This window comes from Tympanuchus pallidicinctus, unplaced genomic scaffold, assembly GCF_026119805.1.
Source record: "Tympanuchus pallidicinctus isolate F22 unplaced genomic scaffold, pur_lepc_1.0 scaffold1, whole genome shotgun sequence".
Classification (NCBI taxonomy): Eukaryota; Metazoa; Chordata; class Aves; order Galliformes; family Phasianidae; genus Tympanuchus; species Tympanuchus pallidicinctus.
In genome coordinates, this window is record NW_026294618.1 from 85,122,261 (window position 1) to 85,131,431 (window position 9,171).

Sequence of the window (9,171 nt, forward strand, 5' to 3'; positions counted from 1 at the left end):
ACAGTTATTGTAAATCCCTTCTTATGCAGAGGGCACATAACAAGGTGTGAAAATTGACCACATTGCTATGTTAGTCACACATGACAAGCAACGTGGCATAAATTCCCACTCAAAAGTCAGTGAAGGGTGCTGAACATCAGGGCAAGCTAAAGGTCAGGCTTAATAATGGGATATAAGCCTCAGATCCCTACAGTGAGCATTTAATATGTTGGAAATCAGGATTCCTTTATTAAGTCCCTAAACCTCTTTGTGAACTCAAAACTATATCCCAAAATGTTAGCTTACAATAGAGCTCCAAACTGAAGAGGCTTACAAGTCAAAGATGAAAATTATTTTAAATGTTCAGTATGACCGCAATAGGATCACTTCAGCATAACAATTCTTCTTTCCTTTACTAAATTCATATAAAATCACGCTCTTAAATCTGTGCCAGAACAAGTGAAGAGAATGATTGTGATTAACTTTCTTTTGACACTGCAAATTCCTCTCGCAGTCTAATTCTTGGATTTCATTGCATCCCTTCCAAACAAAAGCTGTCTAGCTTATTTGTGCAAGAATGTTTTATAAAGCTATGAAATGAAGGGCTGATTAATTGCTCTTTCTTTCTTCCAGTGATGTAGACTATGGCAATAACACTTCATCCAAACCCCTGATTCAGGGGACAGTAGGAGGCAGCTGCTGAACTGCAAATGGAAACACGAGTCACCCTTGATTTGGTGCAGCTATGTAGCTCTGGAAATGGAAGGATAAATCTGAACAAAATAGATTCATATAATATCCTGAATTGGAAGGGACCCACAAGGATCACTGATTTTTAACCTCTGGCTCCACACAGGACCACCCAATGCTCAAACACTATGTCTGAGAGTGTTGTCCAAAAGCTCCTTGAACTTCAGCAACTTGAGGCCATGCCCACCATCTCTGGTGCAGAACCTTTCCCTAACCTGCACCTGACCCTCCCCTGACGTAGCTCCATGCTCTTGCCTTAGAACTCTGTCAACAGACAGCAGAGCTCAGCTCTGCCCCTTTTTTCCCTATGAGGAGCTACAGCTGCCATGAATTCTCCTCTCAGCCTACTCTGTTCTGGACTGAGTAAGCCCAGTGACCTTATCCACTTCTCAAACACCTTCCCCCTCCAGATCTTTCACCATCTTTAAAGCCCTTCTTTGGATGCTCTGTAATAGTTTTGTGTCCTTATATTGTGGTACTGAATGCTTTAGCCAGGTTTTGCCTGCTGATTATAATTCTATGTGAATAAAAATTGAGCTGGGAAATCAGTATTTAGCCTATTGCTAGCTTAATGACAAAAACAGTAACTCTAACGTAGTTGTAAGTAATGGGAACAAAGTGACAGCAGTCACTGATTTTAGGTAATTAGTTATCAGCAATGAGAAGAGGGTGGTAGCAGCAAGAGGCTGGGGCTGGCTGTCCTGCAGACACTTTGGTGGGAGCACCACCACAGCTCCCACTAAGTCACAGAAGTAAGTAAGTAAGCAGGTGTAAGTCACAGAAATGCAAAATGAGTAATATTTTCAGCATTATGGAGGCTTTGTTTTTTCATTCATCTTTGGTCTGTGAGTAAGGTTCAAATTTTTCCCTGGGATAGGGTTAAATCCAGAAGGAGCCAGGAATGTCCACGTGGTCCTTCTTGCACTGGTACCCTTGGACTATGGTGCACCCATTGGTGGGTGTTCACAAGGCACCAAAAGACCACCCAAAGCCAAAAAAAACCAGCCCAGAGGTATAAGGTAAGCAGAAAGACTAAAAGCTCTTTCCCATGGAAAAGCCACTCTGTGCTACCAAAAAGTAAGATGAAACAAAAAAGCCTGAATTTAACACAACACATGCACGCTTTCTGAATGAATTCAACATAAAGGTCACTGAGGTGATAAGCAGTGCAGCGGAGCATACACTAGAAGTCATTCTCAGCTGTGATTCCTAACAGCTTCTTGTTTGGAGAAAACATAGTTTCTCCAAACCCTATTGTTTGCATCTGTGAACTAGTTACCTGATTAGCCCACAGTTTAACACGTGCCCAGACTGTTCTCTTTCTGTAGGTGGTAATGCTTGCTTCTGCTGCTTTGGTTGACTGTGTGATGGGGTTTAGCTGCTACTTCCCATAAATGCTGATGCACCTTGATAATGTTCTTGTTACTGTTTCCTTTGCTCTGCTTCCAGAAATCATTCTACCTTACAAACCTCTTCATGAGTTTTTCCTTATTTGATATTTTTCTTCATCTGTGAAGTGATACAGGTCGTGTTTCAAATCTCAGTAGCTGTTCTTTATGTAAACTTGCAACAGATTCTTGAGAGGTAGATAACCTTGCTTCTTGGTCTTTTTCCCTCTTTCTTTACAGCTTTTCATTTCACATAATAGTACTATCTATCACATATAAAGTATAAATCAGGCTTTGTTTGTTTGTTTATAGATATCTTTTAGTCCATTTAAAGTAACTTCACAGCTGAGAATCTAGCCCTGTCACTCCCTAGTGCTCTCTGAGCTCTGCTTGTCCCTTTCTCTAGCTCAAGCAACTTCTGATTTCTAAACCTAGTACTTCTCACATCTTCTATCTTAGATGCTTTGTTTCAAGGAGGAGGATTATTAACTTTTTAGTTATTTCTTGTACTTCAAATCACTTGAAGCCTTCCTATTTCACATATTGCAATCTTTGTCTTAAAGAAACTTTTTCAGTCTTGGATTCCTATGCCATGCATTTTCAAAGGGTTTCTCTCAGTAATTCCCATTGCAGTGAGTGGAGTTACTGCCTCTTCCATCTGATCCCGATAAGTTAACAAGTTAGGGGTCTTTTTTTTGTTATGTACTTTGCTTGGATTTCATTCCTCTCTCATTGTAATTGGTTTCCATGGTGAAAATGAAAAGTATGAGCAATTCAGGCTAAGGTTCTGGAGGGACTGTAGTCTTAAAAGCTATGAATCTACGAGGAAAATGTAAACTTTCTTAGTGTGAAGAAACATAATATGTTCTTATGTTTTAAGAAATGAAAAGTGCTAATTAATCATGCTTTGAACTTGGTGTACCAGTCAAAAATTCAACTCTGACCTTGACTTAATAGCATTTAGCCAGCTGATTACAATTCTCCTCCAAAACAAAAGTCCATATACCTTACATTGGTCAATATCATAATGTAAATGTGAGTAACTGTAAAAACCCTTTCTTCCATTTTCAGTCAGAGGGAACAAATCCCTCTGAAGTCCCTGGGAGCAAAACCACCTGGTCTTAGGGCTGGCAGAACTGCTGCTCTCATTCTTACCACACGTAAGAATGACTTTGCCCTGCCTGCTATCCTGCTTTTGCCTCTGTCAGGTTCATTATGGAAATAAATTATGTTGTCACTATGTAATTGGCAGATTTAAATAATTCTTCATAGATTAGTGAGACAGTTTTTTTTTTTTTCCCTGCAGAAATCTTCCTGATTAAACTCTGTGACATACTGAACATCCAGCTGTTTTATTATTGTGTTTTCAATGACCATTTCAAAGGGATGCCTTGAATAACCAGCAGAGACTTTTACAAATAAAAGTACAGCTTGAGGTACTACCTCATCTTCTGCAACAGTGATTACCCTCATGCATACTGAAATTTTTGTGGAAAAAAAAAAGCCTCAACTTTTTACAACTTATATGAATTATAGATCTGCTGAATTTTTGTTTAATATATCAGGAACTTACAGTCTAGGATAGCTGCTTTTTATTTAGAAACAAAGCACATCAACAGCAAAAAACACTGGAGGGAAAAACAAAAAAAAAAAAAAAAAAAAAAAAAGGTTTGAGATCAATCACCCCCTGAAAAAGGAGACAAATAGAGGAAAATAATCTATCTTTCCAACAAAAGGCACTCAACTTTTCTAATTGGTTTCAGTAGATCCTTCTGATCTAACGCAATCAGTGTTGTGTGAGCCTTTTACTTCTGGTGTGTTTACTGATCTTTTGTTTTTTCTTTCCACTAGCTCTTAGCTTCTGATAAACCCAGCAACTCATTGTCCAGCTTCCTGTTCCTGATATGCAGAACACATGTTAGAACAACTGGCCTAATAGGGGGCAAAAAATGGTGAGGGAAACAAAAAGTGTAAAGAAAGGATGCATGGAGATACCAACACAGTATAAGCTTTAGGATGGTGAAGCTGGGATTATAGCGATTTGGTCATCATGTAAATGAGTGAATTTTTTTTTCCTGTTTAATATGAAAGTCTCTGGGTTGTAAAGGATTTGATGAAGGCATGGCTGTTTCTCATTAGCAGTGGCTGTCACTAAAATGAATATGTTGCTGAGTGTTCAGTTTCTGGGAAACGTGGTTGAAACATGAGCGGCTCTTTCGATGCAGAGCTCCGAGTCAGATGTTTTCAGAGGGGATGTTCCCCATTAAGTAATGACAGAGAGCCATACGGAACACATTACAAATTGAAATACTGATTGATGAAGTGCCTGTGGTCAGCTTTCTACAGAAATGAGAATTTTGAATGTATTATCACATCAGCATGGAGCTGATCTCACGTACCATCACATTCTGTTTTCATTTCTTTTCTGCTTCACAATCTCGCATGTGCTGGTCCAGATCATATTTATGGTGAGCAGGACCTCAGACTGAAGGAAATAAAGCATCAGGTTTGAGTGCTGATGTTTCATTGATTTAGCTTGACTCACAGAAGCTCGCTCAGTAAATCTGAGTTTGTTCATACAGCTGGGAAGATAAAAGCTTCTCCCTGTAGCAAGCTTCTCCCCTCATTTCTGAGAGTGGGGACTCAAAATACTAACTACATTGTGCCAGGAAGAAGTGGGGGTAACCTGGAAAGGCAGAGTAGTTCTTTGCAGCCTTGGGTTTATCAGATTGCAGGCTCTATTCAGGCTTCCTGAGCATTAATGCTCTCCTCTTCCCACTTAGCTTGTTTGTAGGGGGGCAGTGAGGAATATCAGCTGCTTTGTGCTGATTTCAGGGAGAGATCTCTTGGTCTGTTTGCATTCACGTTACTTATTACTTGGGCTTCAAGTTCAGGTTTGTTTCAGACACAGTGACCTCTTCTGTTTTAGAGAGAAAGTAAACAGGGCTGGTCACATGAAATGTGTATAGCTATTCACTGTGTACACAGATGGCAAGTGCATGCATGTCTGAGTCACAGCACATTTAAAGAAAAATGTACAGTCAAAAGGTAAATTTAGAAACTTAGGTCAAATTATCCAGCTTTCTCTTTTTTTCCTCTCTCTCTCCAAACAGTTCTTAAATGGCACTCCAGTAAAAACTTGAGCAGGATTGGACTTAGATATATATTTAAGTGTTTCAGACACTCAAATATTAGTGTTTGAGATCTCAGTGTGAGATGTTTACAGGGCACCACAGATCAGGTATGAAGGCCAGGTCCTTCTTACACCTTACTAAGAAGAGCTTACTCAAGAAGATGGAGTACCTTGGTTTATATTAGCACAGCTGAGGTCATAATTTGGCCCAGAACCCAAAAATATCTTATGCAAGGAATCTGAAATAAAATAAATACCGGTGCTTATAAATGTGAACAGAAGACCATATCTGAAATGAAAAACAAAAAAGTGGGAAATATCAGGAGTTCATGTAAAATCCACTGATGTATTTTAGGGTTTTTGATTATCGTTTAAGCCATACAACCAATGCCTGACCATTCCGAGTAGTTAAGAGTGCACAATCCCTAGCTGAATTCTCTTAAAAGTACCTCTTTGAGACTTGCAGAGGAAATGATAACAATCTCCTAACCCTCTTAAATATGTGAAAATACTTTTTTTTTTTTTTTCCTTTTTCTTTCCTTTCATAAAGAATTAGCTGTCGCAAACTGTTTTCCAGGGATCTGATTTCTGCCCTTCAGACTTCTACAGATGTTCTGGAAAGTGCAGAACAAGGGCACCTTGCTGGCAGGCAATTTGTTAGTTCTCACTTGGTGTTTATGCATGGCAAAAATGTATGTTAGAGTGTGTGCCAGTAGTAATGTCTAAGTACTTTGTTAATTCAAAGGATAAATAAGTGTGTAGAATAAATGATGAAATGCACACAAATAGCTGTTTGAGGATACGAAGCCATCTGCAAACTTCATAATTGTTTCATTGTTATTACACTGTTATTATTAAATTTATGCAAATATTAAAATTCCATTAATGATTAGCTGAGATTCAGATATCCTTCAGATCTTTACATCGTGAAATCATAGAAGTCTCTGACTGTGTTGGCTAGTCACTGGCAATAGGTTTGGATTTTACTGGATCTGAAGGGCTTTATGGCAGGACTAATGCTGAAATATCTGTAGTCATCATTCTGATCATCTTCCTTGTATACATCTTCTTACTATATAGAAGTCATGGCTCTGCTTTGAGAAAATGCAAATGCAATTGTATTCTCAGTATGTCCAGAAATGCTTAGATGGGGCATAGATCAGGAAGAGCTCATAGAACCACTGCCTGATATGAGCTTTGGTTCCTATGTTATTGTGCCGTTCTGGAGCACCAAATACTCTGGAGTTCTTGCTTACAAACCTCCCCAAATATAAAGTGAGAGACAGGAGCAATTTTGTCTGTGTGAAATGGTTTTAGGTAAGGAGAAGAAAGTGTTTATGGCAGGTTCTCAAATCTTCTGTGAATGTCCAAAGGAAAAATCCATGTGCAACACTGCCACAGTGCACTGTTGAACCTGTGATAGATGATCAAGACTTCAGTGCCATGAAGATTTGCCTTGGAGTGGCTATCTATCAGCCTGGGCACACCAGCTTGTTTCTGACAGGGCAGTCATAACTACCCTAAAAATGACAGACTCTATCAATTAACCTGAAGTTTTCCCAAAAGCCAGATAAAATAAGGAATTCCTTCCTTCTCCCTTTGCTTGGAGTTTCCAAGCTTCTAGTGGGGGTATCTAAATAATGAAATAAAGAATCTAGAAATTATTGAATTTACCTATTCATATATATGAAGATATCAGCATATCTATTGACTCAGATAGCATTATACATATTGCTAATAGCTGTCATTACCGTTTTCCATGAATGTAGGTTATATAAAAAGTCTTGCCAATATAATCAGCATTATTCCAGATTTCTATCTACTTTTGTTATTTTATCTTCAGAATGGCTTTCTTCAGTTTTCTTCTTTTAAAGATGACAGCCTTATTTAATTTGCCATTTCTTATACATTTCATCTGTTTTAAAAATAATATTTTCACATTGTTCAGGTAACTTAAGATCTTCTTGCTTTCTCAGATGTGATCTGGTGCTTACACATGGGCTTGGAAACACTATTACCTGCCAAAATTCTAGTGAAACTAGTGTGTTACAGACATCTGAGACTTTTGGTCTCCTATAAAAGATCTGGCATCTGTACAGCCGTTTAGGTTACTGGATGTGTTTTTGTTGGAAAATTGTCCTAGCACAACCACATTTATAAATATAAAGACATACTATGTTGCTGCTTCTCTATATTGCCATTTCCTTTTTAGATTGACATAGGTGATACTCCTAAGAGTACAAATCTAATTGCATCAGTATTAAGTGTTGTATTAGCTGTACCTGACATCTTGCTGAAAGTTGTGACGTAGGCTCTTAAGTATTAGTCTCTTCTGAAACCAAGATTTAAGGTCTAATTCCACAAAATGTCTTCACCATCTTTTTAGATTTGCACTTTTTGTCTGTTTGGTTTATTTGAAAGTTTCTGCAGTTAGGTTTCTGCTGCCGAATTACATCAGCGTTTAGAGATCAGGTAGGACCTTGAATATTATTAGTTCTGTCTTATTAATGTTAAGACAAGGATTAGGAACAGTGTGAAAAAAAGTAAGGCACAGACCTTCTGGAGCTGAACTAGTTCTCACCAGATATGAGTCCACACTAATACTGCATTTCTGTTATGAAACTTAATTTGAACTTCCTCAGAACTTCAGAGGCAGTCATCTGAGAACTAAGCGTTGTGGCTGCATAAAGAGTAAACAAATGTTTTTAGATGTGGTGGGTAGATCAGACTGGATATGAGTTTCTAAGAACATACAAAATTAAGTCAGTTTTATTTAGCAGTAGAATGGTTACTGCACAGTGGTAGCAATCACACGTGATGCATCCTGACTGGTGCAGTATCGCTAACCAGAGAGATCTGTCACAGAAATGACTGTTCTTGGCCATGCTGGGAATACCAGTAATGCGTCTAACCACTGTCAGTCATGCTGTTTCTCAGTTTGTGTGCTGAGTTGTGCACAGAAAAAAAGCATATGTAAAGATGCTGTTGATCCCTACTAAGTTACACTGAATACTTACCTAGCTTAGTACTTAGCTAAGCATTGCAGCCCCTAGATTTTAGTATGTCATTGCAGGACTTCTGTCATGAGAATATCATAGCTGGATGATCACAACTGGCCATCAGGGAGCAACTGGAGTCTACTGGTTCAGCAGGAACGATAGCTTGGACTTAAGCTTCTCTATGACTGTCACAGTTACAGTGTCAAGCAATCCATTTCATGTATTGATCTGCAATTTCCTTTTGATTTCAGTATTAATTGTAGAACACTAACTTAAGTGTACTGCAAAGTTTCTACCACTTTTTTTCTTTTTTTTCTTTTTTTCTTTTTTTTCCTTTTCTGGTACTACGTGTGACTCCTCAAATAACAGACCACCACCACAAACAACAAAAACCCTGTTTTGGCCTGTCTGTGTAATACCAAGATGTCCTTGCACGAAATGCCAGCAGTTGCTCAAATACTCATCGTGCACTGTATGATTTTTCTTTTTCTCCCTCTGATTTTGACTGAATTGTGAGATAACTCTGAAGCATCAAATAAAAAAGAAGCATAAATCAAAGGTAGGACTCTGTCTTGGGGCCACTCAGCTCCCAAGAGAGCTGAAACAAGTAGGTCCTTCTACATCCTGCAGCAACAGTATGTTCTTTTCTTGTTTGTGTTTTTGTTTTTTTTTTCTGTAAGTGCTCTCTCATTCCTTCTTGCTCTCACTCGCTTTAAAGTGTACATCTTACATAAATTAATCTGCAGGGTTTTTGGCAGTTTCCCATCCGCTGCTGGGGCAAATTAGACTTGCTGATGTTGTTTTGAGGGGGTCCTGCAACAGCATGAAAGAAATGGCCCAACGAGAGAGCATGCTCTCTTTGGCTCTTCTTCCATGTACTCTCTGGCCCATTCAACAGAAAAAAATAAATGAGTTCAATTGG

At 38.6% G+C, this 9,171-nt stretch overlaps 1 long non-coding RNA gene across 1 annotated transcript in view; it reads left to right on the forward strand.

The window, feature by feature from the left end:
* The window catches only part of LOC128089317 (uncharacterized), a 287,883-nt gene extending 284,245 nt beyond the window's left edge, over window positions 1-3,638 (forward strand). Inside the window, exon 26 of the long non-coding RNA XR_008210480.1 lies at window positions 3,424-3,638. This is a non-coding gene — a long non-coding RNA (uncharacterized LOC128089317). The remainder of the gene's footprint in view (window positions 1-3,423) is intronic.
* The last annotated feature ends 5,533 nt before the right edge of the window (window positions 3,639-9,171 follow it).